This window comes from Podarcis vaucheri, assembly GCF_965113315.1.
Source record: "Podarcis vaucheri genome assembly, chromosome: 6".
In the NCBI taxonomy this organism is placed as follows: domain Eukaryota; kingdom Metazoa; phylum Chordata; class Lepidosauria; order Squamata; family Lacertidae; genus Podarcis; species Podarcis vaucheri.
Window position 1 is genome coordinate 81,560,623 of NC_138764.1, and position 25,848 is coordinate 81,586,470.

A 25,848-nucleotide genomic window follows, 5' to 3' on the forward strand; every position below is an offset into this window, starting at 1 on the left:
CTGATCTACCTAGGATCAGCTAACAGGGGTGTGTGCCTGTAAGAGTGTAGGATAGCCACGCCCACTCATGCAATAAGCCTCCTAAGAGTTTAGGATAGAGTGAATGTGGACCACAGCCCAGAAAAAGGCTACCCCCCCATTGTGCTCATTTATGAGAATTATATTAAGATTTTGCTTATTATGCATATTTTATATAGCTGCCCTGTGGCCATTTCTTTTGTTAAGCATACCAATTGCTTTGAGAATGTTGTGCTTATGCTTATATCCTGTTTCTTGAAAATACGTAAAAAGGGTAAAGAATACTGAAAGCACACAAATAAATGCATACATAAAAATGGGTAATCATCCCTTGCAGACTACCTGGGAGGGGGGCACGTGCTACTCACAACTTTGCCCTCCAAGATCTCTGCACTACAGTGTAAAAATGCTGTACTTTGGGACTGTGTATATGCTTGCATTGGGTACAGGAATATATATGCGCGAATCAGAGACTATCTGATTCGTCTCTGGGAACACAATTTCGAGGTTTGGTGGAGCATCCTTTTAACCCTGCAGCCTGGCTCTTTCCCGTTTGTGCCCGCGCCTTTCCCATCTCCCCTCCTTTACGCTCCCGCTCGCCGCTCATCACCTTCCTCCCTGCTCAGCATCCCTGGTCCACGACCTCCCTCCTCTCCACTTTGCATAGCCCCGCCTCGTAGGGCGGAGCTGGGCGGGGCCACCGAAGACCGGACCCAAAGGCTGTACCATCGGATCCGGCGGCTTTCATTCTCTCCCACCGCCCGCCCGCCCTCCTTTGGGTGAGTCCTCCTGCCTCCTGCTGCTTCTTGAGCCCGCAAAGGACACCGAGGCTGCTGGGGGCGAGCAGTTCCCCGGAGCGCCGGCTGCAGGGTCCCGCTGCTTCGCTTGGGGCCGGCGCCTGCGTTGGGGATTTGGGCAGCCGCCTCGGGCGGATCTGGGCTGCTTGCCGCTGAGCCGCGTTAAGCGAGTGGCGGAGCAGCTGCGGCTGGTTCAGAGCGGCTCTTTGCAGCGGGTCGCTTCGCGGGCGCGTCTCGCACCTAGGCGCCACCATCGCTGTTTCGGAGCCGCTGCAGCCGCGGCAGAAGCACCCAGGAAGGAGGTGGGTTGCTTTTTCTTCTTCTTGTTAGGGTCTGATGCAGAGGAGACCCAGCGTATTACCTGACGAAGGGTCTAACACGTATGTTCGAGATCGTCTCCTAGGCTGTGCCTGAGTTATCCCCCCCCCCCCCGTGCGTTTTGCTGGACGCAAAAAGAGAACTTCCAGCGTTTTATTTCAGAAGTTGAGAAGGAAAGGCTAATGAAATGGCCTCGGGGCTCTCACCTGTGGAAAACCCTACAGGTGTGGGGGCATGTTTATGCAGACGTTCACACGGTCCGTCAACACGTGTAAGGAGGAAAGGATGGGGGTCCATTCTCCCTCTTTCTGTAGGGGAGAGAAAGGGAGGAGTGGCACTCTGCACATCGTTAGAGGTGCTCTTGCCCTCATTGTGTTGGCTGATGCAGGGCAAACTGGAGTGTATTTGAGGTTTGAGCCTTGCCTCAAAAGAAGCCCAGCATGTAAGCAGACCTTATGGGATAGATTGGAGGCTCTGAGAACTGAAGTGGGTTGGACTAGATGACCCTCGGGCTTCCTTCCAGCTCTGCAATTGTATGGTTAGCGGGATCCAAATCCATACAGAAACAGAAAAGCATTCCTAAAGCTTTGCATTCATATAACGGAGCTCCAATGCGTTTGAGGCTCCGCCTTTCTTCCTTGGCTTCCTTAGAGTGTGGCTGCATATATGCAATAATGTGTGCATATTCATGTTTCCTTGGTGGCTTAAGGGAGTCCTTCTGCTATGGATGTTTCAATCTCTTAAGCCGTGGGCAGGTGCAGTGTACATTTCTCTCTCCCATGTGTGTTCCTGTTCCTATTGCATGCATTATTCTGCCCTGGTCTTCTGAATACCTCTGGTGAATGCATAGCAGTTATTTCCTGACACCCTTTTGCTATTTCCATTCCGTGCCTTCTCCAAATATCCACAGGAGGGAAATCGGGTTGGGGAGTGTGATTGAGGGTGTCGTAATGCCACCGCTGTGTTAGCAAATGAGGGGGATGCTTGCATGGGAGCTTAGAGAGGGAGGACTTGTGTGGGTGAGGCAGGGCAGAGATGCAGAACAGTTGGGGAACGAAAAGGAGACGGGGGGGAGATTTTGGAATTAGTCCTTTCTGAAACATCAAATTTGAAAGTTATAAAAGGATTTTACATTCATGGACGTATGATTGTATTTTTATCTGCTTTCATCTAAGTTGCTGTCTTCATTTGGAATAAGGTGACATTTGCAATAACATGCTCAGTTCTTTTAAAAAAAATATCATTCCCCTAAGCAAAACAATGTTAGGAAGGGTGATGTATGAGTTAAAACTTAGGGATAGGTGGTGTGGAGACAGGGAGGAACCTCTTAGCTTCAGGTCAGCTATACAAGGGTTCTACTCCTTTGACACAGCTGCCTACCGATGTTCACTTTTAAGATAATGAGCCAAGTAAAGTGAATATACATGCAGAGACTGTGCTCCAACCTGTGTGTGTTTAAACTGACTTTATCAACATACCATGCATAGGCTCTGTTCATGTAATCCCTGAGCATGCCAGTGCATATATCGTTTGACTGTTTGCAGGATCCATTTCCAAGGTCAATTGCATGTGCATCATTTGGGGACAGGGACAGCAGGTGTGATTCTAACACCACCACCTGTCACAAACCCAATATGTGGTCTGGAAAAGGGCTCTGTATTCCGTTCCTCTGCAGCTTTTTGAATTGTATATGATTGTAAGCTGCTTTGTGGGAGGGTATTTTTGCCTTTAAAACTGCAAAGGTCTGTTTAAAAAAACAGACTTGAATGTTAGGAACTTGCTTCTTCAAATAGGTTAAAAAGCTAAGGTTCTCAGTAAGGGCATACCTTTTCTGCATTAAATGCCAAATTAGATGTGGTATTAGGAAATATGAGCTGCACTGATAGTGTATCCTAATGTACAGTGTGTTTGCCTGTTCTGAGCACCGAATGGGCCTGTTAATGTACTCAAATCTGTCTCCTACACACAGTGATGATTAACTTGCGTTATTTCACTTGCACATTCACAGCTGATGAGAATCATCCAGTTGAAACTGCTGTGATGTCATTCACACTGGGCCTGGGCAGGCCAAGGCATTAGAGCCACCATGGCTGTCATCAGTTGCTGTGATGACAAAATGAGCTTTGACACCCTTGGGCCAGGCAGAGTACTGCAGAGGGTGCACTTGGGAGAAGTAGCAATTTTATTGGGGGGGGACTTGATGGGCAACTTTTGCTAAACAAAGCTAGATCTGCAGTTTCTGCATGCCAGAAATTTTGAATAACCCCCTTGCTTATGTAAATCAGTGAAGCTGGGTTGATGAGGGTTGATGAGGGCAGGATAGCCAGCATGTTTCCATATGTAAGTGATTCCTAATGAGTGGGTGCAAGAATCAGAAGTAAGGATAAATTTGTGATGCAGGAAGCAGAGGGGGAGGTTGCAATTCAGAGAGTAGGCTATGTGCCCTCCCTTCCCTTGCACCCTTGACCTCCTGAAGGTATTTTGGTGATAGATGAGGTTGCAAACAACCAAATGGATAATCTAGTTCAGTCCTCCTACATGAAGGAGGATAAGGCTGTATATGTTAATCCTGGTGTACTACTTTGGGACAGGTGGCAGTTTATTCCATTGCACGATTGGCTTTGGGTGTTATCACTTTGCAGAGTTTCCATTATCGCAGAGTGGCAGCCAATTTAGAGGTGTGTTTTTTTTTCTTTTTCCTTCTGCCATTCTTGTGCTTTCACTTTGCTTCACTTTGAATTTTCTTCCACCTTAACTGCGATCTAGGCACCATCTTGTAGTTAAGCAAAATGTGAGTGCTTTTTATTTTTTTTAAAAAATGAAATGGTGTTTAAAAAGTAGGGAATACTGAAGCATCTGCGATTGATTGCTCTATTGCAATTTTCCACTGATTCTCTCAAAGCGAAAATGCCAATGTAAAAATCTAATTTGGGAGAGGAAAGAGAGAGTTTTCATGTCTTGGATGATATATGTTGTCTCAGTACAGCATCTAAGCCGCATTAGGAACAATACTATTAAAAAATTTTCATTTAATGATGATATTCATCATTTATATAGCACTTACGGTAATATAATAAAGTATGTTAGAATAGCATTTTCCTCAATAAAACACAATGAAATTTGCATCTTCTCTGGCCTTGTCACAGGATGCTAAAACACAGGTGGACATTTATAAATAAAATAATAATTGCCTAACCTAGTGATGAGGAGAGCCATCTAAACTATTGGGAACTATTAATATTAACCACTCTCAGTACGTATAAAAAGGTCTTGGTTCTGAGTCACATAGGCAGGTTCCAACACCTTACTGTTGTAGTTACTATTTACTTATATGTCTTGCTTTTCCTCTAAGGAGGTCAAAGTAGCACATATGGTATCCTTTCGCCTCCCTCCCTTATAACTTTACAACAATACTGCGAGGTAGGTTGGGCTGATGGTTGTGAGTGGCCCTCAGTCATGCACTGAGTCAACAGGGGAGTGGAGATTTGAACCTCTCCCCCTGTGTTTTAGTCCAACCTAAGCTACGGGGTTGTTGTGATGATACAATGGGATAGAAGGGAGAACCAAGGGTGTCAACCTACAGTAAGCTCCCTGGGAGTAGGGTAGTATAAAAATGTAATAATTTCTCATCGCTTCTGAACTGCAGCACTGAAATGGCTATCTGTTTCCATAAGGGTGCTGAAATATCTGTACAGCAGTACTCTCTCGATCAGCCTTGGCTATAGGAGCTGTCCTATTGGCAAAATGAGTTTGGGTTTCTCTGCTATGAAAGCCATGTCTGTGTGGCCTGCCGATCTGTCACAGCAGTCGCGGAATGAGAGGTGCCTGTGAATTCACCCTTAAAACTACCTTTGGGAAATGGGGAGATGCCTCCAGGAAAATGTTGTTATGCCTCTGTCTGCCCTTGCTGTTTTCATTAGATGCACAAAGGGCTCATTTCTTGGTAGCTGCAATGGTGTGTGTGTGTGGGGGGGGGAATACTCTCTAAAACCATGGGTAGGCAAACTAAGGCCCAATCTCCTAAATCTGACCCATGAACGGTCCAGGAATCATTGTGTTTTTACATGAGTAGAATGTGTCCTTTTATTTAAAATGCATCTCTAGGTTATTTGTGGGGCATAGGAATTTGTTCATTCCCCCCCCCAAAATATAGTCTGGCCCCCCACATGGTCTGAGGGATGGTGGACCGGCCCCCGGCTAAAAAAGGTTGCTGACCCCTGCTCTAAACTTAAGTATGTAGGGCCCAAGCCACTCACAGCTTAACAGAGCAAGAAGACAAGGATGACCCTGCAGCAAATGTTGCATGCAGATTGCTCATATTCCGGACACTGCATTCCATGCACCTTCTCTCCTCCCCACCCCCCGCTCTCACACTAATTTTCCACCCCCTGCTTCTGAGCAGACACTCAGCAGCCTCTAGCCAGTGAATCTTCTCAGATAGTCCTCATTGAACTGTTAGTGCTTTTTCCACCCTTGGGTTTCTCCCCCTAATTATTTCTTTTCTTTTTTCTCAATTCTGAAAACCTCAGGGTTACTCAAAGGCTTTTGGTTGTGCGAATGTTTTGCTTATGTAAGGAATCCCCACTTGGATAATGAGCTCACTGTTAGTATTTAGGATGGTGATTAGAACCACAAAATATGTTTTTGCAAATGTCATGTGTGGTGCAATTCCTTGCATGCATACTTGGAAGACAGTTCTGCTTACTTCAGTGAGCCTCAGGTAAATGTGCATATATTATTATTATTATTATTATTATTATTATTATTATTATTATTATCTTTTAAAACACATTAGTCATACCTCGTGTTGCATTCCGCTCTTGTTACAGATTTTCAGCTTATGAACGCGGCAAACCCAGGAGTGTTTACTTCTAGGTTCGCCACCTGTGCATACGCAGAAGCAATCTACGTGCTTCGTGCATGTGCAGAAGCTCTCGATCGTGCTGCACACATGTGCAGAAGAGGCGCTCTAGTTGCTGACTTTTTGGGGTGCAAACTTCTTTATCCTCCAGATAAAGAAGCTCAAAGTGGGTTTTCAGCAACAAAATATGCATGTAGTAAAACAAAATCCACAAGGTGCATTAAACAGCCAATAGGATTGCAACCTTTAAAAAGTCCACTCTGCCTACACATCATGCATTTAAAGTACATGGTTTCTCTCCTTCCCCAAGAATCCTGGGAACTGTAGTTTAAGGGAACTGTAGTTTAAGGGAATCCTGGGAGCTGTAGTTTAAAGGAACTGGGAATTGTAGCAATGCAAGGGGTAAAGTACAGTTCCCAGGGCTTTGGGGAAGTAATGCACAGAGTCTTATCCAATTCCCCACACAAGGGAAATGTCAGGAGGGGCCACCTTGGTGATGTACTTCTGTTGACCTGCACTGTTTTGAAATGCAGGCCCCTCCAGTTAAATGTGGAATGTTTGGCACCCATCGCTGAGTCGCTCAGCTGAAGGCTTTTTCTCTGCCTTAGCACAAAGCAGGCAGTGATGCTCTGGTCTCTTGGTACAGAAACATTGCATGCATGGCTGAAGCTTCCACATCTTCCCAGCATGAATTCCCTTTTGGACATTACACATCATTTGTGCATTTGCTTGTTGGCCTGTTCAACAGCATCCGAAGCGGCCACTGATTATGGAAATGTATCCTTCATAGGGCTTTCTTTGAAAACAGTGTCCAGAAGCCGCAGGTAGCTTGGAACGGAACTGCTTGCCTATGGATGGGGATAGCCTCAAAGAGTACGTGGTGCTCCAGGGTTTGCACTGATTCTTTGATTCTCTTGTACGTACCTGAAGAGGTTTCAGGTGTTACTGGAAGAATAAACAACTGGCCTCATTAGGGTCTCATCTTGCTGCTTTTGGGATACAGAACTCACTTTCCTTTTTAAACTTTTTACAATTATATTGAGTGCATCCTGTCTGCATCCTCAGCCAGACCTTGTTTCTGCAGAATGACGATTACCGCTCTTGGTGGCTGTACTTTTTAATAAAAATTATATTTTCTGTTCATTTGGGAACCATACTGAGCCCACAAAAACTACCCTAGGGTGAGTGTGCTGAACCATTCTCCTGCCAAGTAGGTTTTTTTGTTTTTGTTTTTTTGCCAAGTAGGTTTTTTAAACAATCACATGTGTGGTAGGACAGGCCTTCATGTGCTTGTTATCTCCCCATAATGCAAGTAGGGTCGTGTCACCCAGCTGTCAGTCATTTGACATCCTGATGGCATCAAGGGACTGAAAGGTGAGCGGTCCTGCGAACACCTCAAAAGTTTATCTGTATGTGGGTGCTTGCTTTGCCAGCAGGATTGAACCCTCTGCTCACTAATCTTCACCTGCCAGGGAATCCAAATTGGCATGTAAGACAGCACGCTAACAAACTAGACTTCTGCAGCCAGCAGGATTAAACCCTGCTCCCTGCCCATCAGCTGAGGTCATCCAGTGATGTCAGCTGATGGTCAGGTGGGTAAGGCTTGTGGGAGATGGCCTCGTGGGCCAACACAGATTCCTTGGCAGGCCAAAATTGGTCCATAGGCTGGAGATTCTCTGTTACATTAATATTCAGGATAGGACAGAAAACAATGTGGTATGTTCTTAGCTACATGGTGATGAGAGACAACATGTGTAATTTATCTCCTCTGCTGATTTATAGTGTGGCTCTCTTTGTCAGGACTCCTGTTCAGTGTGGTGGTGCAATTAGATGATTGTCAGGTTTTGCGTGAAACCGAAATGTTGCTGTTGGTGCTGGAGAAACCTTTTGTTTTCTTTAGGAATGGGAGTGTCAAAAGGAAAGGAAAGTTAGCCCCATGCAGTGTTCGGAACTCCCATTGTTCTAGGCGCAGTTTGCGACAGGGAATTTCATTAGCACAAGCAGTTTCTGAGCTCTGGATGCAGTACTGCGCCTAAGATTTCAGATTAAAACTGCCGAGTGGAAGGAAAGAAGGGCCTATTTCTGCCTCTCCACTTCCAGCTCCTCTCTTCAGGCTGGAGAAGAGACCCTCTCAAGAATATTAGAGAGATGGGCAGGGGAAGGACTACACCAGGTGAAAAATGAACGCAATATTTTAGCTGCAATTCATTCATTTTCAGCTTTGTATTCTTGTTATTAAAAAAAAGCACGCCTAGGCATTCTGTTGTTGCGCTCACAACCTAGGTTTAAGGTGGCATTTAACTCCTAGCTTTCATATCTCAGTTTCTAACACTAGTCCCATGTGGAGGCTTGTTCTGAATCCTAGGCATAGAAATGAGCAGCACTGTCCCTTGCTCTTCTTAAAAATCTTTATCCAGCTGACTCATTTCTAACAAGGTTTCTTTATTAGGGAACTGACCTCGTGTGGATTCTGTTGTGCTCATGGTACCAGCTTTATCTTGGCATTTGCCCCCCCCTCCTTTTTCTGCTGCATCATGTTTAGCCTGCTTTTTGCATTTGAAAGAAACAGTGTGTTTTAGTTAATGCCTAATACTGCACAGCCATCTATAGAGCCGTTTCATGCTCTCCTTTGACTAGATGCTGGTGTTTATGGAGTGCTTATATGCTAGTGTTCGGCTGTGTGTGGCTGGTCACGCTGTCTCTGTTATTTACATTTCAATAAGAATTGCATTTCTCAGTCATTGGTTCTCTCTGGTTGTACAGCAGCAAAACCTTAAAAAAAACACAACACACTGCTGAATTGTTCTCTGGGCCTCGCCGCCATCAAAATCTAACTGCCGCCTGTCTATAAATTCACTTTGTGCCACCATAACTTGATTGGGCCCCATTTCCACCGAGATCCAATTTGATCCACTCAATAGATGGTGGCACTCAAGCAATAGTTTTGTCTGGGCTTTTGATTTAATGATGGTGCTTCCTGCTTCTATCACCTGGTTTGTTTTGGGTGTATGGGATTTTACTGCAAATTGTTTTATGGATTTATTACATTATGATCCCACCTTTCTTCCAAAGGGCTCAGTTCCCCCCTCCCCTTTTTATCTTTACAAAACACACACAGAAAAACCCCTGTGAGGTAAGTTAGGCTATACTGGGCAGTGGCATAGTGTGGCTTGCTGGCATCCGGGGGCAAGTGTTGTGCCCCCTGGTGGACTGGGCAGCTGGGAGGGCGTGTGTGGATCCCACATGGAGGGTGAATGGAGCCTGCCTCCAACAGGCTCCTTGTCTGCTTCCTCCACCCACCTGCCCACTACTAGACCAACTTGCCTGCTGCTGTTCTTCAGCTGCCAGGGCTCCATGCCTGTCATGGGGGTGCCTGATTGTGCCCGGGGCCATGGCCCCCAGCCCCCCAAAATGTGTGCCCGGGGCCATGGCCCCCAGCCCCATGACACATTTGGCTGTAGGGGAACCACTGGTCTGGCAGATGTTTTAAAACTACAACTTCCATCAGCTCCAGCATGCATGGACCCAGATGCTGGGAGTTGTAGTTCAGTAACATCCAAAGGTCACCAGGTTCCCCACACCTGCTGTCAGAGAATAGCTGGTCCAAGGTCCCCCAATGCATTTTCTGGCTGAGCAGGATTTTGAATGCTGTTATCTCAGGCTCTCAAGTTGATTTGTGCTATGGAACCAGCAAATTTTGTACAACTTCCTTCAATATGGTGGTATTATTTTAGTTTGCCTTTCTTCTGAGTACTAAACCTGCAACCCTAAGCACACCAGTATAATTATGGAGTGAATAAACCCCATGGAGCACAATGGGACTTTATTCTCAGTTAATAAACTTAGGATTGTGCTTCGCATCCATTATTGTACCTTTCTTTTTAAAGGAGCACAGTTTCCCTCTTTCTTGTTGGACTTCAGTTCTGTTTAGCTTTTGTGATTGCATCTTTCTTCTTAAGCAAAAAAGACAATACAGAGCAAGGTGGGCAAAAGCTTCTCTTTGTCTGGCTTTGTGGTGAGGCTCAGGCTATGCAACGAGAACACAGAGCTTTAATGTTGTTTCAGCAAGCAGCACACAAGCTAAGGCTGTGTTCCTACTCTGTTTACTGCACACTCACTGGCTCTCCAGGGCTGAGTTCTCAATCTGTGCTCACAGTTACCCAAAATGCATATGTATCCCTACTTGGTTATAAAGTGCAACTGTTTGATGTGTTGTTTCTCACAAACCAGCTTCACACTATCTGGAGCCCTTGAGCCATTCCTAAGTAATTACTAGCCAACTAATGAATACCTTTGCATAGGGTGAAGATCCATGGACATCCCCGTGTACACAAACAGATATGGATCTAATGCTAATTAAGCTGCTCTGATGTGAGCAGTTGCAGGTGGGGGAGAGAGAGCTGTGATATGTTAGCCTATTATAGTGGCGGCAGCCGCATCCTAGTTGTTAGCCCCACCTGCCCTGACTAGTTATGAGGGAGTGAGAGAGTCTTTGTTCTCACTGGGGCTCCTGCAATGGAGTCTGCTGAGTCCAAGGAGGGCAGTTCCATATCTCTGGGCTGGAAAAGCACACTGGTGGAAGTGCTACTGGGGTTGTCTCTGTGCTCCGTTCCTGTTCCTGATTTGGAGTCCCTCAACCCTTGAAGAAGGGGAAGTAGACTGGTGACTGGGGGCGGCCACTGAAACCACATAACACTGGTCTTGAAAGACCTACATTGGCTCCTAGTACGTTTCCAAGTACAATTCAAAGTGTTGGTGTTGACCTTTAAAGCCCTAAGCGGCCTCAGTCCAGTATACCTGAAGGAGCATCTCCACCCCCATCATTTTGCCCGGACACTGAGGTCCAGCGCTGAGGACCTTCTGGCGGTTCCCTCGCTGTGAGAAGCCAAGTTACAGGGAACCAGGCAGAGGGCCTTCTCGGTAGTGGCACCTTCCCTGTGGAATGCCCTCCCATCAGATGTCAAAGAGGAAAACAACTACTAGACTTTTAGAAGACATCTGAAGGCAGCCCTATTTAGGGAAGCTTTTAATGTTTAATAGACTATTGTATTTTAATATTCTGCTGGAAGCCGCCCAGAGTGGCTGGGGAAACCCAGCCAGATGGGTGGGGTATAAATAAATTATTATTATTATTATTATTACTATTATTATTATTATTATTAATATTATTGACTGTGTCCACCCTGGGCTTCTGGATGTTGGTGGTTTTTACCCTTCAGTTGTGATCCCGCCTCCCTCGGGTAAAGCAGTAATTGGAGACAAGCTACTGAACAAATGAATTTGTACTTTCCCAAACATGCAGCAGAGCAAATGCCATGGTGATTCCTTATGGATGAAAGGATACTAGTCCATGTCAGGTGTGACCTTGGCTGCGGGGAGGTGGTGACATTTCGTTGCAAAGGGACTGGGCTGAGCATAGACTGCCATAAAATGGCCCCCCAAAAAGCCAAACCAAATGACATCCTTTCCCCCATTCATGACAAAAAATACACAAAAAGCTTAAGTAATGGACAGTTTTTCTCTCTTTGATGCTGCCTCAAGAAGGGTTGCAACTTGGACAGGGTCTTCTATCAGTGCTTGATACAGCTTTGTGTGGAATTTGAATGACTTTTGCTAGCAAGAAATGTTTGCCAGCCATGTTTAGGTTGATCCGTAAGCTGCCCCTAAATGGTTTGAAAACTGGTGAGTTAGCCTGCCCAGATTCACCTCCTGTTAAAAGGGTGGATAACTTCAAGTGCAACACTGGACCCCAGTTTTAATAGTAAGATTATTTTATTATTGTTAAGCAAAGGGCTTGGTCCTCACTGCGTCTAGCTCTCCTGAGTTGGTGCTTCTCAAACTATCTGATGCAGCAGACCAGCAATTCTCCCCCTCAGTGTGCCAGGGACCAGTAACCTATTTGTACCATATTAACGTGTTAGCTTCGGCCCAAAGCACATTTACTTCACCTTTCAGCTTTAAAAGCCCCCTTTGTGTCAGAAGATAGCACGTCTATATTCATAAAAAGGACATGGACAATTTCTTAAAAGGTGACGGCTTTCCCCATCATTTTACATAAAGGTAAAGGACCCTGACAGTTAAGTGCAGTCATGAACGACTCTGGGGTTGCAGCGCTCATCTCGCTTTACTGGCCGAGTGAGCCGACGTTTGTCCACAGACAGTTTTTCAAGGGTCATGTGGCCAGCATGACTAAGCCACTTCTGGCGAAACCAGAGCAGCACAGAGAAACGCCATTTACTTTCCTGCCGGAGCGGTACCTATTTATCTACTTGCACTTTGACGTGCTTTTGAACTGCTAGGTTGGCAGAAACTGGGACCAAGCAACAGGAGCTCACCCTGTCGTGAGGATTCAAACCGCTGACCTACCAATCAGCAAGCCCTAGGCTCATTGGTTTACACTGCAGCACCACCCACATCCCATCATTTTACATACCCTCCTCCTTGAATTAGGGAAGATACAAAGGGTCAACAGTCTCCTCATTTAATAGAGGAAGAGAGAGGAGAGATGAGGGTTGTTATTGCTGTTTTTGATTATCCTGGATTTAATCGGGAGGCTGTTCTATTTGTAGATGGGTAGTGGGGTAGAAATGATGACCCCATTTTGACACTGTCCTGCATGCATGTTGAAACGAGAAGGAAGAGAGAGGAAGGTGGCAGCAGCAGCGGGATCTGCTGCAGGGTGTGGAGACCTGCACATGTTGGAAGGAGGGTGTGGGAAGGAAGGCAACAGCAGGTGATAAAGATTTACAGGGTGTGTAGGCCCTTTCCTGGAAACAGAGCAACAGCCAATGGCTCGTTGACTAGCACTGGCCTGCGAACCAACACTCTGAGTGGCACATACACTTTCCTAGGTCACTGCTTCCTCCTTCCTCCAGTAAGAACATTCAGCATTAACTTATTGAGGGGGTGGGGAGCTGAGGATTCCCCCCCCCATCACGTACCCAAATTGTTTCATTGAAGAATTATAATCCCTGCACAAGAGTACTTGGTTAAATCTAACCCCCGACCTATTCATTTTGCCCCCTGCAAACAGGGTGGAGAATTTTGGTCTAACCCCAGAACCTGGCCACCCTATTTATTGCAGCTTTAGAGGAGCAGAGAGAGAGAGAGAGAGAAACTTGAATGAATAGTCTTGATTTGATTTCAGAATCAATAAGTAGATGACAGAAGGCAGTGGTCCAAGGTCCAATCAAGGCAAGGTTTTTTTTGGGGGGGGCAGAAGTCCAGGCCCCCATTCATTAGAATGAGCAGAAAGGTTCCCAAACTCAACAGTTCTCTCTTGCCACATTTTGAAGGAGATGAATAAATATGTATTGCCATTTTCAGAGGGGGAGTCTTGTAAGACCATTAAGCTCAGGGTTGTAAAAGTACCTAACTGCACCATGGTCTGAGTGGAAAAGTATTACTTGATAGTATCCCAAATGTTCCGATTGGTTACTACTTATGTAAATCTGTGTAAACAGCTTGAGCTGTCTCTCACACTCTTTCTTAATAGGCATCTCTCTCAAATGTTGTTATATATACACACACACAAAGCTCTTGATCATCTCCTGTCTAGCCTCGGTGGAGTAAATAAATTTCCTCATTCATTAATCATATCCATTAATCTTTCTGCCATTCTGCGGCTTTTCTTGAGCATCCTTTTGAAAACTACACTGCTTCCTTGGTTTAGAAATTATTGGCTTTAAAACAGGATGTAAGCCATGGAATTCTGCATTAATTGCTCTGAACACACACCCTAAATCTAAAACTTCACATTTTGCTCTTTCGACCAAGTATAGAAAACTGGTTGCTGCTGGGGAAAAATAATATAACTGCATATTGTGGTTCCAAGATATTGTTGGACTGTGGAGAGTGAATCAGTGTTTGATTGTTTTACAAAAGCCATGTGAGCAATATTGAGAAAGGGTCTATGTTGCATTGTCAATGGAGTGAAGATTTCTCAGTCAGTCCTCCACTGTATTCAAACCTAATGCGAACTAACCTTTCCTTAGACAACCACACTTTGATCGGTAAATAGTGGATTTTTTTGGAGTAGTGAATGGTGCAGGTGCCTATTCTACTCTGTTTCAGTGGTCAAGAGAGCATTGTACATTCAGGACCATAATAGACATTAATTTCATGAATGCAGTTACTATGTGTGTCTTTTGCTAGGTCTGGAATAGCTTGAGCGACCTGGAGCCATTGGGTGTAGGGAATTTCCTGAAATGGTCATTGATAAAAAAACATATTTCTGAATCTGTTATTTGGTTTTCAAGGGAAGCTCTCATTTACACCAGTTGAGGCTTCCCTTGCTGCTGGGGGCGGGGGGCGGGGAATTAATGCTACTCAGGATTCACTGTGGCTAAAGTTTCCATATAAAAAATATGCACAAACGCCATGCCCCATGTAGACCTTCTTGTCTGAGTTTTCACATCCCACATTCAGAATAAACCCAACTTTTCCATAAAGCTTTTGACACGTACCTGTAACCTCTATCTTCTACTGCAACAAAACTTTGGTACCCCACCCTCATCTCGTTTACTATTCTTCATCCTCCTTTCTGTTTTGTAATGCATTGTGGATACAGTGTGTTTGCATGCATGTGCACACAGAGAACTCCCATTTCCTCTTTAGTTGTAGAATCATGAAAATTTTCCAAGGTGTATAGACCTAGTTACCTCCTTAGGCTTACAGGGGCATAAAGAAAGCTGAAGGAAAGAAGCAGCCACAGGATAGGAAAGGAACTGCCTCGTAGCCAACCACTTTTGTCAAGTTACACCTCCTGGGACTGATTTGCCAGCTGGATCACCCTTTAGGGAAACTTAAAGAGGCTTATTGCAATCTTACCCGAAATCTGTCTTCTCCAATTAGGCAGCTTGCCGTTCCAACTTCTTTCCATGTGCTTGCTTGTTCATCCATGCAGATGGATCTCTACCATTCAGTTCTGTGCACAATCTCTGCATTGCTCAATGACAGAAACATTCTTTCATTCCCCTTCTCATGCGCTGTAGCTTCTTGATGACTTCTTAATGTATTTTTGGTCTGAGTATTTTATTTTGAAGGTTCTCTCTTGAGCAGGGTTCTGGTCACTTTCTGGGTGATTTGGGCAGGTCTCTTGGGACCTTGGTCAGCAATTATTATTTTTTTGCTGGAGGGTTGCTTTGACAGGGGAGGGAGAGGTGGCAGAGATCAAAGCCCCATGCATCCCAAATGGGCTGCTTTCAGGTTGGGTGAAGCAGGTGGCATCAGCCAGTGGGCAAGATTTGGCCCAGGGTCCACTGGTTGCTAACTGAAGAACCACTTGCACAAATATAAGATGGGGGACACCTGGCTTGCCAGTAGTCCATGTGAAAAGGATCTTGGGGTTTTAGTAGACCATGAGTCAACAGCTGCATCTACAGAAGTATAATGTCCTGATCAAGGGAAGTCATAGTCCCACTCTGTTCTGCCTTGGTCAGACCACATCTGGAGTACTATGTCCAATTCTGGGCACCACAATTTAAGAAGGATATTGACAAGCAGGAACATATTGGAGAGAAGGGGTGGGAAGACAACCTTCCACTTAAAAAAAATAAGTACATGGGGCTACACATGTATCTATAAGTGCTTTATAAGTGCTTATATTTCCATATTCTTAAAAATGCAAATGTACAGGAGGAAAATGTGGTACTTAAACTTCACATTCACCTAGACTATGTTATACCTTCAGCCTTAGTACAGATTCACACCATACATTAAAAACACACTCAAAGCACCTGATTTTCCCCCATTGGGTCTTGAGAATCGTGGTTAGTTAAGGATGTTGGGAATTGTACCTCTGTGAGGAGAAAGCTACAGTTCCCAGGATTATTCAGGGAAAGTCATGCATTTGAAATGTGTGTTGACTTGTGCTTTAAATGTGTGTAGATCTGCCTGCCTGCCTAATAAAATGTATGATATGTTGAACTAAAGCAAGCGACTACCGTATTTTCCGCTCTATAAGACGCACCAGACCACAAGACGCACCTAGTTTTTGGAGGAGGAAAACAAGAAAAAAATATTCTGAATCTCAGAAGCCAGAACAGCAAGAGGGATCGCTGCGCAGTGAAAGCAGCAATCCCTCTTGCTGTTCTGGCTTCTGGGATAGCTGCGCAGCCTGCATTTGCTCCATAAGACACACACACAGTTCCCCTTACTTTTTAGGAGGGAAAAAGTGAGTCTTATAGAGCAAAAAATACAGTATTTCATTCTTAATCTTCTCTGAAAAGGTGAGTTCAGAGTGGGGGAGTAGGTTTGGTATGCAGAGATAAGGGTTTTGTGTTACAATGCAGCAAACATCCTGGGCAATTTATCCCAGCCCCCCCTTGCCCCTTCTCCTGGAATTACGGAAATGAGTTCAGTAGTTATTTTTCTGTTTACATCTAGAACAGTTTGGCAGAGCTCAGGATTAATGAGGCTAAATGGAGAATGTGAAGCCAGTCTGATAACTTTCCATTTATCGAGGGGAAAGAGCAAGTTTCCCACACTCTCCCCCAGGCAGAGTTTTTGCACCTGAAGCAAGTACTCTATTTGTTTCTGTTGATTCCCATAAGCCTAAGGCTTGAAACAGTGGGCATTAGTGGCAGCGCAGCATATCAAGTGAAGTGGGATCTACTGGCAGCTTTGCAGTGTGAATGGACCGGTAACTCACGAGTGGGGACTGAATGCATAAGCAATGGCTTGGGGTGGGTAGCAATACTGTTGGGGTAGCAGTGATACACTTATTCCTCAGGCCTCTCTGGGGCTCTGTGTAGGATCCTGGGGAGCACCTCTCAGTTCATGCCAAAGCCTGCAGCAGCCTTTCTCAACCTGTGGGTCCCCAGATGTTGTTGAACTACAACTCCCATCACCCCTAGCTAGCAAGGCCAGAGCTCAGAGATGATGGGAGTTGTAGTCTAACAACATCTGGGGACCCACAGGTTGAGAACCAGGTGCCTTGATCTGCTCCCAGGATGAGCCCAAGCATGCACACACAATTCTGCTGGTGGTTGCCTGTCTTAACATTTATTTTCAGGTGAACCACTGTTGCTTCTTGACTACCTGTTTATTGAGCATTAAATGCAGCATCTGAACTTAGAATGGAATTAAATCGAGAGTAGACAGAGGCAAGATGTCAGAAGGTCGCTTCTACACAACCTGTTTATTCAGCACAAATCTTGGTTTGTTTGCACAAAGTTTGCAGGGAAGGTAGAGGGTGTTGGCTGCTCGTTGAGCATTCATTCTGAACATGTATTTCAGAATAAACATGTATTTCTTCCCATTTTACTGAGATGCAAGCACAGATTGGGACCTATGGAAGGTGACACAGAATAACCTGATAAAGCAGGCGTTGCCTCTCTCTCTCTCTCTCTCTCTCTCTCTCTCGGATTATTGAACAAGTGCCATTGATGCCACCTCTGGTGACTTCTGCCCCAAGTCAGACAGAGAAAGAGAGAGAGAGAGAGAGAGAGAGAGAGAGCATGCTTAAGTTTTCCAAGGGATCTAGGTAAACGGTGGATCAAGTAGAATTAGATTGAGCCTTGAAGCACAGACTGTTCACCTGAAAGCAAGAAGTGGGGAAGAGTGGAACTCTTCCAACTTCATCCTTCAGTTCTCTCTGCTTTTCAAGGGAGAAAAAGGTAATAGCTTTCACAGCCTTGTTACCAAGGGGACAGTGAGTGTGGTGGTGTCAGAAGCTTTTGTGGGCACCGGAGGAAGACCATCAAGGACACCATTGCACCCACAGGCACTATACTGTTGACACTTGCAAATAAAAATAAGGGAGCCCCTTCCCATAAGGGTGCATTTTGGGGGGGCTTCAAAGTGCAGTTCAGGTGCTTGACTTTTTAAACTAGGTTACTGGCTAGAAACCATTCCCTTGAATCCTGGACGTGTGTAGGGCGATTGTATTTGTTTATAGTGGTAAGGGAAAATACTATGCACATGCTCAATGACACCTTTATTATTTTAACATTCCACCTTTATTATGTAACATTTTACATTCCAGGCTTCTCTCTCTGGCACTCCAAAACCCCGATGCATTATCGAAAATCAACATGCATTGCATATCAGGCTTAAATGAATGGATATTCTTGGTTAGCTGAGCTGTTAATCGCTTAAAAGCCTAACCGTCAGTTGAATTGAAACACTTGGTTGATGTTTCTCAATTACCTGCACCTGTGGATCAGCCATTTCAAAACAAAAAGAAAATGTGGAGTTTTCCAGATTTCCTAGAGCCTAGACTGTATATCTGTATACAGATGCAAGTATACATGTGACAGCCCTGATGCCTGACTCCTTTGGTCCCTGCTCAGCACTGGCAAGCATCTCCTGGAAGGCTGGCCAGGATGCTGCCTGCTCTTAGGTGGCAGCAGAGTGAAACTAAACCAGGACCTAGGCAATGAGGGTTACTGCTCCCCAGATCTATTGCACCTTGTAAAGTAGAGCTGCAGCAGCTGCAGCTGCTGCAGGATTCCTTTTCCTGGGGTTTAAGTGCCCAGCTCAATTACTCAGGCCATGGATGGGAGCACAGATGAAAGAAGGCGCCTCATTTACAGAGCTCTTTCTGTCTTGCAACATCCTTACCCGTGTGCCAAGGAAAGAAGCGAATTCATAACTCTCCTGCAGGGATGAACATCCTTATTTGTTCCCCAGTGCTGATTATCTTTTATACTGAAGGTCTCTTTAAGTGCTTGCACTAGAGAATCCATATTCTGCATGATCATTTTATCCTAGCTTGCCGCTGCTGCGAAGCTTTGCTCAAGCATTGAGCTCATTAAAAAGAAAAGGGAGAAAAAGACTCACGACCCGCATAACATAATTTAGGGTCCTTGGCAGGCATACCTTTATGTTTTGGGAAATCAGACCTTGGACAGTGGCCAGTTGTTGTCAAGTCAGCTGTCAACCAGCACCGATAATTTAATTCACTGCTTAGAGTATGACTAATGGAATGATTTGGGGTTTTTTTCTCCCCTAAAAAAGAAAAGTAAAAGCTCAGATGAGGGGGGCACCTGATTGAAGAAGGAAGTACAGTTAAAAATGTGGAGTTCTGAGAGGTCCAGCCCCATTTAATATAAATAAGACTTAAAATAATATAAATAAGTTCTGAAATGGTGGTTGTGATTCATATTCATCAGGAAAATGCTGTGTAAGATTTTGAAGAAGGCAAGGAAGCCATGTGACCATTCTATCGCCAGAATGGCCAGATTCAGGGCTTCCCAGAGGCATCTGCATTGCCACTGTTGGAAGTAGGATGTTGGAATGGAGGACCTCTTGGTCAAATCCAGTAGGTATCTAACATTCTTATTGCTCCTGAAATGGTTGTCACTGCAGGATGATCCATATTTCCTCCTAGGCTGAACTTGGGTGAGGGTGGTCAACCTCAGGCCCAGGTGCCAAATGTGGCCCTTCAGTCCATTTTACTTGGCCCTTGGAACACTCCCTTGGCCATGCCCCAGCCCAAGCTAAACTCCTTGCCAGTCTTTCACATCCTCCTTTAGTGTTTTTGCCTAGCAGGATTGCATCCTTGAACTGTGGTGCTTCTTCATGTTTTCTGGATGGATGGGTGTATATGTGTATAAACTTCTGTGTGGCTGGAATGTGTGACCACCATATACAAAGATGCTCTGTTTATTTCTGTCCTTGGTGTTACGCTCCACTGGCATGCAGCCTCTGGGAGATTCTCCACAAGGGAAAATGGTTTGCGGGCTGAAAAGTGTCCCCCACTACTAGGCCTGGGTGATGTATCGATACATCACCCAGAACCAGTTTGAGGGCCAGAGCATGGTTGTACCTTTACACATCTCCCTCTGCTGCCGGCACTTGGAGAAATGAGCTGCATCTACCCCAGTCTGTAAAAGGTGCTGGGGTGAAACCGCCACCGCTTCTACCAAGGAAGGAGAGGCGGTTTCACTTAGGGGGCTGGGCCCAAGGCAGCTTGTTCCTCCCTCCACTTTTAACATTGCGATGTATTGCTATATCACGATGCTTGGCTGATGGTGATACATTGAGATGTTGAAAAGCTGATATCACCCAGCCCAGCCTACTACGCTTCCTAGGATTGTATCCAGTGCTAGTCCTATGCTGAATAGACCTATTGAAATTAACAGACATGGCTATGTTGTATTAATTCCAATGGGTCTACTCTTGGTAGGATTAACATTGGCTACAGCCTCGGGCTGTGTATATAAACCATATATTTAAAGCACATGACTTCCACAAAGAATCATGGGAAACAGTAGTTTACCCCTCACATGCCCTTAACAAACGACTGTTCCTAGGATTCCTTGGGGAAAAATAATATGCTTCAGATGCATGTCGTGCATGCATCCCAATTCTCTAAAGAGCACAGAAGAGGCAGAGTGGAGGCAGAAATCTAAAATCTTAATTCTCTTCCACCCCTCTGTGAGAGCAAGTTGTCCGCTAGGGAGCTCTCCTTGGTGCTGCAACAACTGAGCTGCTTTGCCCTGTGGACTCCTCCTTGACCAGAACAGGACAACATGGGGCTTTGGGGGCTTCTCATTCGCTGCAGTCTTCAAGGTGCTTGTGAAAGTTGCAGGCCATACAAGGACTGTGAAATCCAACCCGCTGAGGGCGAAGTTGGCACACACATTTTCAGTTGTTATGCCTTCTGGTTTTGGACCAGTTCCCCTGCTTCTGGATCTGTGCTGGTAGCAGCAAGCCAAAGGCACAAGATGTTTCTGTGTAATCATTTGTTACATTGTTGCTGCAGAGAACGAGCATCCAACAATCCTTTAGGAAAATGAAGATGGCAGATCCAACTGAAAAGGAACCAAGATTCAAGGAAGAAGTGTACTTTTTTCCTTTTTCTTTTTGGCTAGGTGAAAGTTTTGAGGGAAGTGAGTGCAGGGAAGAAATGTGATTAGGGAAGAGACGTGAACATGCAAAAAGACTTTGCTGGAGAACTTGAAAAGGCTTGATGTGGGGGAAGAAAAGTAATCGTTAAATGTCTATTAGCAGCCTCCACTGAAATTTTGAAGCAGATTATCCTGCTTGACATTTCTTGTCTGGTACTGGGGGAAAAGTTAGGCAGAGAAGATTGGGGGGTATCCAGCTAAATAGATCCAGCAGTGCAAGAATTTTCACTGGTGCAACAGAACAACTTTTCCCTCTAATCTCCCTGTGCATCCATCTCCACACTCTCCATGAATCTGCTTTGAAGCATTGGGGAAAACCCCATAACAGATTTATCTGCACAGCCCAAAGTCCTTTTAGTTGGATACCAACCACTGTTTCTAATGGGTGTGTCTACTTCATATCTTACTAGAACCTTGATATCTAACAGCAGCAGGCAGGTGCAGAAGACAAACTGAGCTTGCTGCCTCTGAGCTGAGGGACTTGTTTTGAGTACCAGAACTGAACAGAGCTTGCTGTCATGGGTCAGGAGTTGGCTTCACCTGCTGAGCAGCAGCCTGAAGGAGCAGAAGGTGAAGTGACTCCACCGGCTGGTGATCAGCCTTCTTGCCCCTACTGAGAACTAGCTGGCTTCAGCTTTCTTAAGCAGGGTTTCCAGCCTCAGTTTCTGGAAACAACGTTAATCGTCCCTGGCCAGACCTTGCTGCTGCTTGCTTCTCGTGACCTTGGACTCTCAACTTTCTTGATCCCCGGATCATCCGACTCCATGAACTGAGATACTCCTGACCTTAAGACTAGACTGAACCTTGCATATGGACTCTTAGTATCCCCCTGAGACTCAGCTGGTTGGCTTGCTTCTCCCTCCACTGAGCTTTGCCATGGCTGGCAGCACAGGACTAGGACGCTTGCAGTCTACATAAAAATCTATTCCTGGTCCCTGAAAGTTTTCTTCATTTCATCTGTCTAATTGAGGGTAGGAAGTCATTTTGTTGTTGTTACACAAATCAGTGTCGGAAATCCTTCCTGATCTACTGCAAATCCTGATATACTTTTTGCCCACGCTTTTTTTTTTTTTTTAAGACTACGTGCTAGAGCAGGAAAATTAAAGGGATAATTTTTCACAACATGCTAGTTTTATTATTTGGAAGGAGTTTTAAAGCAGCAGCATTCTGTGTCAAGACAACAGCTTGAATTTTAGAGTCACTGCTCTGAGACACATCACCCATCACTCTCACAAATTCATGTGCAGCTTTTTCTTATATCGAAAAGATTCCTGTGTCAGACGAAGCATGGTGGCCTCAGTAGGACAGTAACTGTGTGTGATCAGAATCTTAAGACCCCTGCTTTCAGACCAAAGGTTTCATCTAGTTCAGTGTCCTCCTTTCCACAGTGACTAGCTATCTGGGCATAAAGACAACAGCCTCCAGCATCTGTTGTCTGGGGGCTGTTGCTTCTGGAGGTTCCATTTAGTGTCATGGCTAATAACAGTGATGCTCCCAATGTCCTCCCAACCAGCAGACTAATGAGATCTACACCCACACAGCTTTAGCAATCCTGGGGCTGCAGCTGCTCCAACAACATGTGAACTAGTTGTGAACATTTGCGAACTCCCCCTCTCAAAACTGTATGCCTGGTAAAAGGGGAAGGGAACCATACCCTGAAAGGGTTTGTTCTTTTAGGAAAACTGGAATGGTGCTTTCCTCCTTGATTTAGGAAAGTACACTTGAGAAGCCTTCCTTTAGTCTTCATCTCAAGGCACATCACATAAATCAGTGCTTGGCTTTTGGTCAGCTTGCACCGCTCTCTTGATCTGCAATACGCTGCTTTCTTCTTAATTATAAATCATTGCTTCCAAAGAGCATTGGGAGCTATGGAATTGAAAGACACATTATTAATGTAAGAGATTTCCTATTAGTCATGGTTCTATAGGTTTTGCTTCCAGCTAACTGGCAGTGCCCTTCACCACTGAATAACACTTTTGGCCTAAAGCATTATTACCAGGTTTGCCAGTTTCCCTGTTCATGCGAGTGTGGGAACTTGCAAGTTACAGATGATTGTACTCCACAGGGGTGACTGTATCGCACCTGCACACACACAGTTACATAGGGGAAATAGCCAACTGAGACAACTAAGTCTCAATTTGGGCTTAAACAGAAGGGTGCTTAGTTACAGTGCCAAGTGGTGGTTAGAGAGTATAATGGATTTGTGGTTTGAAGTGACAAATGCAGTGTTGGTTGGTTAGAGCAGGTTCATACACAGGCTACCAAAACCCATATTGCCTGGGTCATCAGCTAACTACTACTACTACTACTACTACTACTACTACTACAATAGTTTATTTATATGCCACCCATCTGACTGGGCTGCCGCAGCCACTCTGGCAGCTTCCAAGAATTATAAAACCACACTAAAACATCAGACATTGAAAACTTCCTTATAAGGGAAGATGTCTTCTAAAAGTCAGATAGTTGTTTATTTCCTTGACATCTGATGGGAGGGTGTTCCACCACAAGGCGGGCGCCCTCTGCCTGGTTGCCTGTAACCTCACTTCTCACAGTAGGGAACTGCCCAAAGGCCCTTGGAGCTGGACCTCAGTGTCTGGGCTGAATGATGGTGGTGGAGACACTCCTTCAGGAATACATGGCTGAAGATGTTTAGAGCAGGGGTCAGCAAACTTTTTCAGCAGGTCTGAGAGACACCACTGTCTCTCAGACCTTGGGGGGGGGTGGACTATATTTTGAAGGGAAAAAAAGATGAACGAATTCCTATGCCCCACAGAGATGCATTTTAAATAAAAGGACACATTCTACTCATGTAAAAACACACTGATTCCAGGACCATCCGCGGGCTGGATTTAGAAGGCGATTGGGCCTGATTTGGCCCCCAGGCCTTAGTTTGCCTACCCATGGCATCAAAGATCAACACCAACACTTTGAATTGTACTCAGAAATGGACCAGGAGCCAATGTTTTTTAGGACCAGTGTTTTAGGACTCAGAAATGAACCAGGAGCCACTGGTCTTTTAGGACCAGTGTTACTGTGACAGAGATATTGCTCACATACTTTCAAGCCTATGTTCTTCATGACTAATCTCTTGGAGGGTTTTGTTTTTGTAAACAAAAAATTCAGTTTTCAGGGTGTAGCATGTTTTACAGGACACAACATTACAGAGCATGCAGAGGACCTAAAGTGAATGACAAATTTGCAGATACTTGGAGCACTAGCATTGATGCGTCTTTAGCGCATGGGACACTATGGAGAAATGTGTGTCTACCAATTTGTTGATGCTTCAGTGAGTTGAAGCAGAAGTGTGAACTCAAAGAAGATAGTGGGTAATGTGACAAGAACATCAGCCCTGCAGCATTTGTTAATGTGGTTATGGTTTATTGTTGCAACAGAAAATCAGGGGGGAAACCACTTTAAAAAGTTGTATTCAGTACCAAATTCCTATGTGCTCTTGGAGTGGTTGAATAATACACAGAACCGTTTCAGAAATGCAAGAGAAGGCAGTTGGTACAGTGTCCCTGTCAATGATAACATGTCAGAATTTAGGTAGGGGAACTACATCTTCTACCCATCCACAGTGTCCAAAACTGCCACTATGTGAAAATCTGAAGGAGAGCAATTTGAATCTTTTGTTGTCCTTAACATGCAGACAACATATGAAGAACCTGAGAAAGGGCATGCAGTTGAGTGAAGGTTCTTAAGGGAGTAGATATGGGGGAGTGGTTTAAAGCACGGAAGGGGTGTGTGTGTGTGTGTGTGTGTGTGTGTGTGTGTATAGAGGTCAGACTTTTTGTATTACTTACAAACACGCTGGGAAATGAGATCGTTGGTCACTGAGATTTCTGCAGAGCATGCATGTAATTCCATTGGTGTAGGAAGGGCAAGCTATGTCAAGTATGCATTCACACAAACCATGCTGAGGTGGGTGTAAAGTAGCTGTGCTACACAGCAGACAGACTTCCTGATATATTTCTGCAGCAGCAGCTTTTGCTGCTCATTGATTCTCTTTGGAACCAAGATTGCAGGAGCTGTGCTGCCATGTTTGTTTGTTTGTTTATAGATAAGGAAGATTTAAGGCTAGTTTGGTGTATCCAGTTTAGCAAGATGGACACAAATTTTCAACATGGGGAAGAGCGAGAGCAGGAGTGGAGAATCTGATGCGTCTAACGTAGATGTGGCAGCTATTTTTGTCATCCAAGGAAGCTCAGATTAGCTCCTGATAGTTACAAAGGAACATCCCACTCTGGAAGGTGATAAATTTGCCAGGGTCCTGATGCCAGCTAGAGGTCCACTGATGAAGCGGGAGAGAACCTTCCAAACAAAGACACCACAAGGTCATTCCTCTCCTCTTTCATCTTTAGTTGGATTGTTGTTGTTCTCAGTTGAGATGACCAGATGCTGCATTTCTGAATGAGCCATTTAGAAAAGTTTTGTGTTTCGCATGTGACTTGGCTTGATTGAATGAGTCATCTGGGTAAAGGGCTATCTGGGCATAGGAACCTGCTTTATACTGAGTCAGACCATTGGCCCACCTAGCTCAGTATTAGCTGAACTGACTGGTGTCAAACAGGAGTCTTTTCCAGGCTTCCTGGGAGATTGGGGTGGAGGAATAATGTTTTTAAATATTTTGATCTACAGTATTTTAATTTTAAATTGTATGCTTTTTCCTTCTGTAAGAAATCAGGTTCCTTTGATACAACAAAAAAATATAGTAGACAATGAATATAGTAATGTAAAGGACGCGGGTGGCACTGTGGTCTAAACCAATGAGCCTCGGGCTTGCCAATCAGAAGGTCAGTTGTTCGAATCCCCATGACGGGGTGAGCTCCCATTGCTCGGTCCCTGCCCCTGCCAACCTAGCAGTTCGAAAGCACGTCAAAGTGCAAGTAGATAGATAGGTACCACTCTGGTGGGAAGGTAAACGGCGTTTCCGTGTGCTGCTCTGGTTTCGCCAGAAGTCATGCTGGCCACATAACCCATAAAAACTGTCTATGGA

General features: G+C 45.0%; 1 protein-coding gene across 2 annotated transcripts in view; it reads left to right on the top strand.

The window, feature by feature from the left end:
- The first annotated feature begins 791 nt into the window (after window positions 1–791).
- Window positions 792–25,848, top strand: part of PPP1R16B (protein phosphatase 1 regulatory subunit 16B) — a 103,128-nt gene continuing 78,071 nt past the window's right edge. For both annotated transcript variants that reach the window (XM_082226092.1, XM_082226094.1), the window contains exon 1: window positions 792–1,117. The gene's annotated coding sequence lies outside the window, so the exon portion shown is untranslated. The remainder of the gene's footprint in view (window positions 1,118–25,848) is intronic.